The 12,040-nt window shown below is 39.3% G+C and overlaps 1 protein-coding gene and 1 long non-coding RNA gene across 2 annotated transcripts in view; both read right to left on the reverse strand.

Moving 5' to 3' along the window:
• Positions 1 to 12,040, reverse strand: part of PDE10A (phosphodiesterase 10A) — a 343,005-nt gene that overhangs the window by 303,566 nt on the left and 27,399 nt on the right. The gene's annotated exons all lie outside the window — the stretch shown is intronic.
• The window catches only part of LOC140249501 (uncharacterized), a 28,946-nt gene continuing 18,608 nt past the window's right edge, over positions 1,703 to 12,040 (reverse strand). Inside the window, exons 3-4 of the long non-coding RNA XR_011903025.1 lie at positions 8,375 to 8,496; positions 1,703 to 3,497 (exon numbers count right to left, since the gene is read on the reverse strand). This is a non-coding gene — a long non-coding RNA (uncharacterized lncRNA). The remainder of the gene's footprint in view (positions 3,498 to 8,374; positions 8,497 to 12,040) is intronic.

Below are 12,040 nucleotides of genomic sequence, written 5' to 3' on the forward strand. Positions count from 1 at the left end.
AGCATGCTCCCTCAATCAAGAAATTTCAGCATTTTCTCCCTTACAAGTCTACATCTATTAGGTTGGCTGGCCAAGACTCCTATGAGGACAGATGCTGCCAGTAGGATTGAGCAGAAGACCTGAGAAGGCAACTGAACAAAAAATACCAAGGAAAGTAAATACTTAATACATGCTGAAGGCAGCATATAGCAAGCATCTGCATTCATGTTACTGTAAAATGAAGGGTTCATTTTCCAGTTATTTACATGGTTACAAAACAACGCTACAGTTTACAGCTGGAGACTTTCAGAGTGATTCAAACTATGTAAAAGGATCCAGTAAAATAATTTCAGGAGCTGTCTGATGATTTAAGCCAACTGAAGTGCCATACGCTTCATTAAAATTACCTTCACGGGATCTGAAACTATTTTAAGAGGCAGTGGAAGCTTTTTTTCTTTGAAGGTTTATTTCCACTATGCATCTTGAGCTAAACATATGCCTTTCTTCTGACTTTCAGATTAAATAATGAAGTAAATTTATTAAGGGGAAAAAAAAACCAACACCTTGGGGGGTGTTATCTGAAGAAGCCTTTTTCCAACTGTCAACATTTGAAGCTGAGTAATAACGCAGCCTCGAGGTTGCCATGGGAACATGTTTCATTTCCTAGGTGACAGTGATTGTATGTCGTCACCACTGAACTGCACCAATGCTGGAAATATGTCAAGTTTCCCTCAGGTGTCGGCATACCAACACTTCCTGCCCATATCCCAGCCACACGTCTGGGTGAGCCTACTGGGAGGCCTCCACCCTTAAGCCTGTGCAGTCTCCATGGCCCACACAGCTCTCCTCATCAGGAGCACGCTCCAGTTAGACAAGAGAGGGTGTTAGCACCTCAAAATACTGATCTTATGATCCTGATAAAGAACAAATTCACCTCTCAGTTTGTAGCTTGTTGTATTGCCCAACTGACCTCGCATAGGCATGCCTTTGATCTCATTTTTGCAAGGCCCTTGACAAGTTCCATCAACAGAGCTCCTATATCAAAAAACCTCACAGAACCTGCCGTCAAGGTATTAACCCATCCAATATTTAAACTGGTTTTTATCAGAATCATCTGTACTAAATCCAACCTTTAAAAGTACCTATTGGGTTCTAAGGTTTATTACATTAAGATGGTTTCTAAGCCTTTGGTCACATGACTCAAAGACCCCTCTTGCAGCACAGATGTTGCCCAGCACAACTGCAAGGCCACCAGCTGTGCATCATGACTGGCAGAATTCATTTGCCTGTGAAAAGCAAGGAGGCTGAGTTGAGTAACTGCTCTGCAATGCTCACACACTAGTCCAAAATAAGCAACTCTGATTCGGTAACTATTATTCTGCTCTGGAAGTGAAGTGATTATTTTATTCTAGGATAATTACTCCATTTCCAAAGTGAAATAATTGTTACCGAATAAAATCGTTTTTACTTTGGAATATTTCATCCACATGTGGGAGTTACTCTGGAACAGCTAAATTATACCCTAATAGCTAGAAGAGAACAGTCCTGCCAGTCAGTTTTTCTCATGCAGGCAAATCCTTAAACCGTAATGCCACTGGAAGACATAGAACAGAAGGTCTCATTACAAAACCAGAGATACCAACCACTCCATTTGAAGCAGAATCCACTTTAATTTATGAGAATAATAGCTACTAGCTCTCATAAGTACAGAAGTCACTGAAGGAAATCAAAGTCCGTCAGGGGATTTCCAAAGCATATTACAAGTATTACTACTTACAGACAAAAGTCAGCACAGGATATGCAAATAGCACTGATGCTGTTGAATGCTTTCTCCTCTACATACACACAGTCAGAAATCGCTGCTGAAGTCTAAGCCTGAATAAACCCAACAACTCATCCTGCAGAAGTAAATGCTGGGAGCAGCATGATGTACCAGCACTTGACTTCTGAAGGAACTGGGGACATGCCTCGGACTGTGCATCCATTACTTGTTCTAGATAACTGGCTTAGGTAGTGATACAGTTTAAAACCCTTTACTGAAATATGCATACATTCGGATTCTCTTTTGACTTTGCCCGGCGTGTTCTAATATAAGCTACTCTTAAAAAACTAAGATGGGAGTTCAGTATTAGCACTGCAAAAAATTTATAATTGGACATTAAAGCAGGCAAAGAAGCCATGAGGCAAAAAGTTTAGGTTCCCACAGCAACAGTAATTTAGCCACATTTAAAATATATAGCAGAGCATAAATTAACAGTTATTGAAAACGCTGCATATGTGCAATGTGGCCATGTTAACATTGCTATGGGAACCTTAACTTTTGAATAGATAAGCATTCTACCAAAATAAAAACCGTATAAGAGAAATAATCATTACAGATTTTGCTGGAAAAGACTACAGCCAATTCCTCATCTGCAATCTGTTGATGCAGAGCATAAGGACTCTAAAGCCACAGAAATCCAAGCAGGTGAAAAAATAATCACTAAAAACATTGAATACCAGAGCCATAACCACGGTTGACACTTAACTGCAGCTTCACTTTCAATATGTGCTCGTGATCAAATTGTATGCAAAATTATTCCAGAAATTTCAACAGAGATAAGGAGCCCATGTGCAGCTCTCACACTCTCCTCTTTTTCTTTCATATTTTTGATACACTAAATATTTTGGATGAACAGATTGTAAATCTGCTACTGACTTTAGTCTTTTTCCAGCATGTTCAATTAAAAAATAATTTTAAAAAGCAATCAAGCTGTGCTCTAGTATATATTAATGTAGTAGCAGCAAGTCCTGACTGCCTTTCTCATACTGTTCTAACACCGAAGCTTATGCTTTAAAAAAAGATTCAGCAAATCTCTGGGGTTGGAATTTTTCATATTCTTATATGAACCCAGTGACAGCAGGTCTGCTAAGAGGCTTACTTTCCAGTGGGCTGGATGTTGGAGCATTCAGCTCCTGCTTCTGCCATTCCCTCCAAATCTCTATGCTGCATGATCTTGGGCAAGCCAAGCTCTCTTCCCTGCAGTTTCTTCATCTGTGAAAAAGGAATAATGACACTCTTCTTTTTTTATCCAAAGATCCAATGCTTTAACCAGGTGCATTTTTCTCCCCTGTTTAAAACAAAATCTTCAAAGTGTCCTATCAAAACATTTGAACAAAATTCCAGCATCTACAACAGCTGCGCAAAGAATTTTGCCAATTTGTCACCCATGGAAAGAGAAATGATATAAGCTTCTTTCTTCCAAACCATCCTCTTGTATCTGTGTGGCATAGATGGTTATTCCCATTCAAAATCCTATTGAAGAAGTTTCTTCCCCACAGGGACCGAAGTTCACCAAATACTCTTAACCAGCAAACAGGAAGTTCCAAAGCCCTGGACTGGCAAACGCAAGATAAACAGTGTTCTCCACATTGAGTCAAAGCAACAAGTTTTCCCTCTGATATCCTGGCACACACGCTTGGAATTGCACTGACATCAGTAGGATTTCCCCACTCATAGGAAAAGCAGGATATCAGCTCTGAAACAAATCATACAGTTCAAAGAGATTTCAATCTCAACTATTTAAAGTGTCCTTGATTGTTTTTGCATTCATAGCATAGACCTTATGAAGGTCATATGGGTAAATCACTTGGGCATATTTCTTGTGAATCGTTAACATTTTACTCAAGCCATAAACTTGTTTTTTCCTAGAGTGACTTAGGAAAAAAAACAAAAAGAAGCTAACATGATAATATTGATCAGAATAGTGCTGCCTTTCATAAAGACAGAGATACACAATGAAAACTGCTAGTGACATCCTACACCACCACATGGGAGACAAACAGAAAATTTTGCCCACTACATGCACAAATGAGTTTCTCACAGTGAACAGTCACTATATTATATTGACAAAATGGAGAGTTTATGCTCCATTCTACCAAAAAGCACTGTTTTTTCCCCCTCTACGGCCTCACAGTCAGAGTAATGAAGGAAATGAGACTTATGAATGGAGTCTGTGAAACAAGAAGTTTAGGCTGTATAATTTATTTTGAAACCCTACTTATGAGTTTGGCTGAGAAAGCCGATTTATCTATGATCTAAAGCACTAACACCACTCTTTCACTATAGCCAGAACCTTCGCTGTAACTATTTGCCTTGACCCCAGTGCAGTACCACAGGCTGAGGGACACTACTACTTGGACATTCCCTATTGCTGTCCACTTCTCTCCTAACTGCTTCTCCTATACAGGTGATCCCTACATCCTCAGAAACTGTGTTGTTACATTGCTTAATCTTTTCCTTCAGAAGTTATATCTGCTGTGGTTAAGTCCAGTATGCTAGATCACTCAGTCCATGCATTGAGGAAAAAACAAAAAAAGACATATTTGCTAGTGAAGTTTATAATTCCAGCTACCCGTAATTTATTTAAGCAACCCTGAAATTACTCTTATTTCATCAACAGATATTAAGTGAACCCTTCAAGGCACGCAAGTGATAATTTTTTAAACAAACATTTCCCATTTCATACTTAACCCTAATATCTCGGTGATATTCCTAGACTGAAAGTCCCACATTTAAGACAGACAAGAATTACTTAGACTAGTTTTCTGGGACATCAGTGGGAGTCACTGATGAAGATGCTTCCATGCACTTCGTGTTTGCGTAATACCCATTAGCTTGTCACAGTTTTATAACACTGCCTACTGATACCACTTCCACTGATTCAGTGCTTTTTTCAGCCACTACCTGCTCTCCTCATCTTCACTAACACTTCTTTCTCAGAGACACATTCTGATGCCAGCACATACAAAGCTCTTTTCTCTCCCATCTGACATATGCTGGGAAGAGTAGATTAACAACACTCTCTTACTAACATACAAGCTCCCCACTCATTTCAGCATCCAATGCTGGTATGACTTACACATGGTTTAAAAATAAATAAATAATGAAGATCACTCACTGCTGAAGTCTGGAACAGGTTTACTAATCCAGCACCAAGCTCTGTCCTACATACAGCATTGTGACTTCTGGTAAAAGCAACTTCCTATTAGATCTCGTTGTCTCAAATAATCACCTTATACCATTCAAATATTTAAAACAGAAAGACAGCCTTTTTACTTTTTTGCACTTAATTTTCTCTTTCCTTTTCAACCTATTCCTTGCTAAATGCAAGCTAAAAATAGCTTATGACTGTTTCAAGCTATTCTCCCCTCTCAATGGCATAACACAGTAAGGCCTAAATGCCATTAGTCAGATGACATGTGCAAACACAGTACTCTGTAGACTATATGCAGATGGGCTTGATTTTTAACCTGATATCTTGTTAAAAAGTTACATATTCTGTATGCAAACCTTCTCGTTAAAGATTTATGGAATATCCAAATTCATCACATGCCAAAATGTCAGTAAAAATGTTGTTTCTGAAATGTCAGTAATGTCAATCTAGATGTTTTTGTTTATATAGTACTTAATATACTATGATACACAAAGTTCTGAGGAATACTGCAAATCTGGAAAAGTCATCACGTCATTCTACAATAAGTCATAGCAGGTTTGTCTCCCTTCAGCTTTTATTCCATATTGCTTCATAAAGTTCTTACTATAAAAGCATATTTTTGTTTTACAACACTTCCAAAAAATAGAAAGGGTTGCCTAAAGCCCCAGTAAAGTTTCCATTCTGCATGTCATTTAGCTGCATGAATCTCCTGTTAGTCAAGGCATCAAGCCTATTTTGTATTTTGCTGTCATTACCAAAGATGGAAAACACGGAAGTCATGTATTTTGGGTTTTTTGTTGTTGTTTGTTTTTAACCTTCTGGTCTAATTTTTTTAATCAGTCAACAATAAATTCCAAAATGCAGCATATAACCAGAAATAATCCCAGAAAACTCTATCACTCAGAATTATGGACATCAGAGAGAACCACTAAGCCATTCAGGATAACTTTGTTCACATCTGGTAACCAAGTGTCTTCCTTCTCAACAAAGAGATAAAGGGAAGAGAGCACTTGAAATTCTCTGAAGACCCAAATAGTTAACAAGAGTCTGGCTGTTACATGATTTAAGTCTCAGAGAAACACTTATAAGCTGTACAGAACAAGCTAATAAAAGTTCTTCCTTTAATAATTAAATTATTTTTATGTAACTAAAGATGTTTCTTGCCATCTAAAAGTAATGCCATGTTTCCTGCGCATACTGTCCCAAGAACAAAACTTACCTTCCCATCTTCCCTTACTATTGTAATTGGTATCTATAACCGTGAATGAGTAGTTAAGCAGTAGACATGAATACACCCAGCTCAAAAGATGATGTACAATCACTAACCAGTCAGTCCTAAAATCTGCTGCAAACCAAATCATGACAATAGAGCTTAATAAAATCTGTTTTTATTTTAAAAGAACCACAATTCAGACAGCTAGGCCAGCAAACTTGTATCTGTTACACATCTACTTGACAAGAAAAGGATCAGAAAGAAACTTCAAATATGACCTTGCTCTCTGCATTATTACATTTTATCCCGTTTCTACTCTTACTGAAGCTCTCAAGATATATAGTTCATTTTTCTTTGTGAGATAGCCTAACCTCCTGCTGTATTTACAGTGCTTCCCAATATTGTGCTGTCATCCAATTTCATCATTACTGCCAATTTTTTCAGCATCAAAAATTACGCATATGATGCCAAAGACAAATCCTGAAGGAATTTCACTGCTAGATCCCCAGGAGGGATTGGGTTCTCCCTTCTCCATCACTGCTGCTCTCACAAGCCTATTGAGCCTGGAAGGCCAATAGTATCCTGGACTGCACCACAAACAGATGTGGCCAGCAAGGAGAAGGAGGTGACTGACCACCTCTGCTCAGCCCTTGTGAAGCCCCACCTGAAGTACTGTGTACTGGCCTCCAGTACAGGAGGGATGTGACACTGTTGGAAGGGGTCCAGAGGAGGCCACAAAAATGATCAGAGGGTTTCAGCACCCATCCTATGAAGAAGACAGGCTGAGGGAACCGGGCTCCCCAGAAAAAGCTCTGGGGGGACCACATTGTGGCCTTCCATTACTCAAAGGGACCTTAAAAACAGGAGGGAGACTGACTTTACACGGGCTGATAATGATAGAACAATAGAGAATGGTTTAAAATTAAAACAGGGGAGATTTACGTTAAATGTTAATAGGAAACTCTTAACTAAGGGAGTGGGATGACACACTGAAAGAGGTTGCCCAGAGAAACTGTGGATTCCCTGTCTCTGGATATATTCAAGGAAGGGCTGGAGAAGGAGACTGTAACTAGGTGATCTTTAAGGTCCCTTCCAATGCAAGATGCCTTCTGATTCTTACATATCATGCAAAACCTATTTCTTCCAGCTAACAGCAAGTTTTCTATGTTTACCATACTAAAACTTCTACTTCACTGCCTTTGGAGACAGCAGCAATGTTTTCCTCTTCATTCAGTATGCTTACATATCGAGATAGTCATAGACCAATAAATCAACAGACCGAATTGGTGGTTCTCCTGTACTGGCCAAGAGCTCATGAACAGGAGCAGGACCCTGTGCAAATATCCCTTCAGATGAGATTGCAGGTCACTCTGCACAGCGACTGTGAACTGCATAGGCAGATGGGGAGGATCATCACCAAACGCAGCACCCAGCAAAACTCCTCTCACTAGTAATAGCCACCACCTTCCTTCTCCTCTCATCAAACCCATCTTCCTCTCCTGTGAGGTAAGTCACCACAAAGCACAGCAGTTCTCAGTGCATCATTATTTCCTTCTTCAAACAAAAATAAAATAATAATAAAAAACAAAACAAACATAGCCTAAATCTGTAAAGCAGCAGCAACTCAAGTCTTGTCACTGAGACAGTATCAGCTCCAGAAAAGGTTTAGTTAATGAACTCCATAAAGCCAGACACTAGTAAACAAAAAGCATGTAACCAACAAGCATCCGATCCTGCCTGAACTGTCAGGAGACAGGGGGCTGCTTTCAGCTCGTGTGCACCAGGCAGGATCAAGCCCCCAGGCTGCAACATGAAAACAGTGAGCCAGTTGTTTTTAATTTTTTACCCATTCTAATCCGCTTTATGGAAAACATTTTAAGGATTAGAATAGATGACATTGACCTAGCCATGAACTACAACAAGAGTAGATTACTCACTACAGTTATATTTTCACTGCCAATGTCCTTTTCAGCATCCTTTTATTTTATGGAAATGTTTGGGAGTTTTTAACAAGCCAAAAAAGAATTTTCCACATCCATCCCATATAAACGACTGCTTATAATAAAGATAAGCAGTCCTACCTTGCATAACTTTCCAGAAAATAAACAAATATCTCAAAATATCAGCTTTTAAAGCATTGTTGCTACAAAGTAAAAACAGAAAACTACTAAGCAAACCCGCAGAACACAAAGACAGACCTACCCACCTTACAGAGATCTTTCCACGTGTTTAATACATGGAATGTGGAGGCATTCCCCTTTTGATCACGTTGAAGTAACAGTCACGGACTCCAAGCAGGCAGCGTTGCCAAAAAGTGATTCTGAATCTCTCCAGTAGAGGGCAATGACATACACGCATAGAGAAAAGTTGAAATTGAAATGCGTGTTTGTAAAAAGAAAACCAGGTAAAATGAAGTAAAAGTAAAACAAAGATACTTTATGACTATGTTTTTAATTCTTTTCATCTAAAATATTTACCTTCACTCATACATAGATCCCTGTTCCCCACTTCCAATTAATGCCTCAAAGGATTTTAAAAGTCACAATTATGTATTAAAAATCTTTTTCATAAACATCAGAAACTAATCATTATGTATACAGCAATAGAACGGGTCTTATTTTACATCTGACTGCAGGAGGGATGCCAGAAGTGTTTTTGTCCCTCAGGCAACACATAACTTAGTTGCTAAACAGCCTTGTTTTTTGTTTAAAATTGGTCCAGAAGGACGCTGTTAAAGCACTTTCTTCTTGCAGCACACCCATCTATTGCAAAGAACAGTCACAGCCATTAAATAAGATATCAAGTTTACATGGAAAGCTATTACTGCAACACAACTGATTCTTTATAAGTTCTCTTCATACCCATTTTCCCAGCGACACTTAGAAAGAATGGAAAGCATCTTCAGTATTCTGCAGCACACCCTCCTGACCCATAGGTAAAAGGTGAGGTGGTCAGGAGCCTCACTCTGGATGAAGGCCTAAGCCACCCCTGCCAGCAGCTCCCTGAGCCCTAACAGTGATGCATTGCTGTGAGCAGCACCCCATGCCCCTACTTCTTTCAGGATGGGAAGAGTTAAGTTGGAGAAAATAGACATAGTAGAAAACACAATGGACACAACATAAGCACTCTACACAAACTCTCACAAGAGGCTGATCTCAGCTGGTTGTGACTTGCTTCAAATGCTGTCACTTGTGGCTATCTGGGCTTCCCTGCAGAGCTTGGCGGGACCTCAAGAAAGGTTCCTACCTCCCAGCTGCATAAACGATGCAAAGGGACACTGTGATACACAGCCCACCACCAGGTTTGAAACTGAGAAGCTGCTTACAAGTATAGGCATGGTTTCTGATTTATTTATTTTTTAATCTGGGCAATGAACATTTCATGTCAACACTTCTCAACAGCTTAACAGTTTTGTCCAAGGTATCCAGCTCACTTGGTTGAACATAGTAGTCACCAGGACAAGTGGGGAGGACTCAGAATTTGCTTCAGAGACACTCTGCAGTACACATGCTCCTCTTGACACCTGAACGCATCAGCCTTTGCCAGAGTTCCTGGCTGTTCCAGCTGCCAAGAGGCCTCAGACTCCTGATATCAAGATCTTGATCTTATGGCCCACTAGTTTCTGAGCAACTGCCTCAGTTGGAAGTGCAAAGGCATCCCCCAGTCCAGAGAATCTGCCTCAGGGCAGCTGCACAGCCTACAGAGTGTGCAGGCCCTGGAGTCTGCAGTGCAGCCAGCAAGAAACATGGGTTTCAGAGAAAGCACATCAAAACTGAAGAAGACTGTCCCAGAAGTTACATTATATACTACTTGTATTTCCCTGTGTAAAACCGACATTTTAGAAGATCCATAATATGCTTTAATTCACACCTCACAGAGTTACTCCTGCAGGCTACATGTTGACTCCCCATTCCTATGATTACATGTAATTCACTTCTTTTTTTCCAATGTTCCCTTCACCACAGAGACACCTCAAGTGTGCTTTGGTTCTAACCAAAACAGGTGCCTGAAAAACTTGAATACAGTCTTGGAAAAAACACAGATATGGCTACCTACGTGTGTCAATTGGTTTTAATTATTGGGTATAGCCAACGTACAAAGAACCAGTAAAGTTATTTAGACAGTAATACAGAAGAAATATTTTACTCTTAAGAAATAATTTGATTTTAAGAAGGAACTAGACATAGAATATTACTCTTACATTCAAACTCACTGAAAGATTTACTTTACATATTCTCAGAACAAAAAGAAAAAACAACACCACATATCAATAGCATTTTTCATGTATTAGAAGCTGACAAACAATCTATTTTGGGAAAAATAGTTTTGGGGTTGTTTTGTTTTTTTACATGTAATACATATAAAGTATATATATACATACACATATATATATGTAGTATTAAAATATTTACATGATACAGATTAAAGATCTTAACCTGATTTTGCTACCAGACTGCTAGACAAGTATAATCAAAAGCTTACCTCTTGGAAGGAAACACTCAGTTTTTATGGAACAGTGTAACTTTCCCTATTGCATGTAGGTTTACATCATTGAGAAAGCAAAGAAACCAGATATATCTGGAAAGGATATTTCTAAAAACAGCAGGTAGTCATCATCCAATTTCAATCAATTCATATCTGTCAACATACAGAGGGGTTCCATATGTTTGGATTTCTGGAAGCTCAGCTGAAGGAAATCCCTTCAAATTATGCAAAACAAGCACTTTAATACTTTTCACCTCTACTGCAAAAGCACCTGTGCCTCTCACTCATGGGCCTGAATCTCTTTTTGTGAGATACTATGCAAACACCAAAGAGGTCCTACCTGAGAGGACTATTAAGACAGGAAAAAAAAACCAATAAACAAAGTTTGTCCTCCACGATACGTGGGACCCCTGTCAACCTGTACCAGTTAGCATGAGGTGCAACAGTTAGGCTGAGTGCATCAAAGCTGGAATTAAGGCATCGTTTGTGGCAAATGAGTCAACATGCAGAAACAGTGTAGGAGGAATTTCAAAACATACAGGTTAGCCATACAACATGGCACTGGACAAAGTTCAAAAACATTAAATGGGTGGGTAGTATCAACAGAAAGTCTTCAGCTTTGTACCACACAAGGGGTTCTGTATGAGGTATGTCAAGTCACAGGAAGACCTGCCAGGTAATTGTTTTACACAGTAGAGGTGAAAAAGTCAAAGCCACTATCTAGGAATGCTATTTCATGTCATGTTTCTGAATGGAACATTCTGAATATGGAAAAAATTATTCTGATATACTGCCAAAAGTGAGGATTCCCTGTGTGATACCATACACTGTCCTTGGGTCCAGCAAGAATTATTTTCCCATACTAAGTACCCTAGTGAACCATCTGCTCTTCAAGTTATAATTAACATATTTTACAATAAATTTTACATATCTTTTAGTGAAGACATTTATTTTCCAAATGGGTAGCAACATACTAACATATTGTTCTCATAAAGATAACTTCAGATTAATCTCATCTAAAGCCCCTGGAGGCAAGTATGCAGCCTGACTGAGGCCTGATCCCTACCTCAAGGTGAAATCTGGGCATATTCCATCCCATCAGCACCTTGGTTTCCCTAGGAAATAGTAGAAGGATGTATTACTAACATGAGCAGTCTTTGCACTTGCCAGCAATTTGGCAGGTATATAAGTGTGATCTTGCAGAATGGGGACTTTCAGCTATCTTGACCCTACAGCTTCAGGAAGTTCAGTCAGGTAAGGTGACAAATCCTCCAAGTTCTAGGCAGTTTGAAAGCAGCCAAACAAATGCAGCACTGGTCAGCTAAGAACCTAATTAAAGAAATTGACTCTCTCTTCTGAAATTTCTTGCTTGGGTGATGAGCATCCT

The sequence above is a fragment of the Excalfactoria chinensis genome, chromosome 3 (genome assembly GCF_039878825.1).
Source record: "Excalfactoria chinensis isolate bCotChi1 chromosome 3, bCotChi1.hap2, whole genome shotgun sequence".
Lineage (NCBI taxonomy): Eukaryota > Metazoa > Chordata > Aves > Galliformes > Phasianidae > Excalfactoria > Excalfactoria chinensis.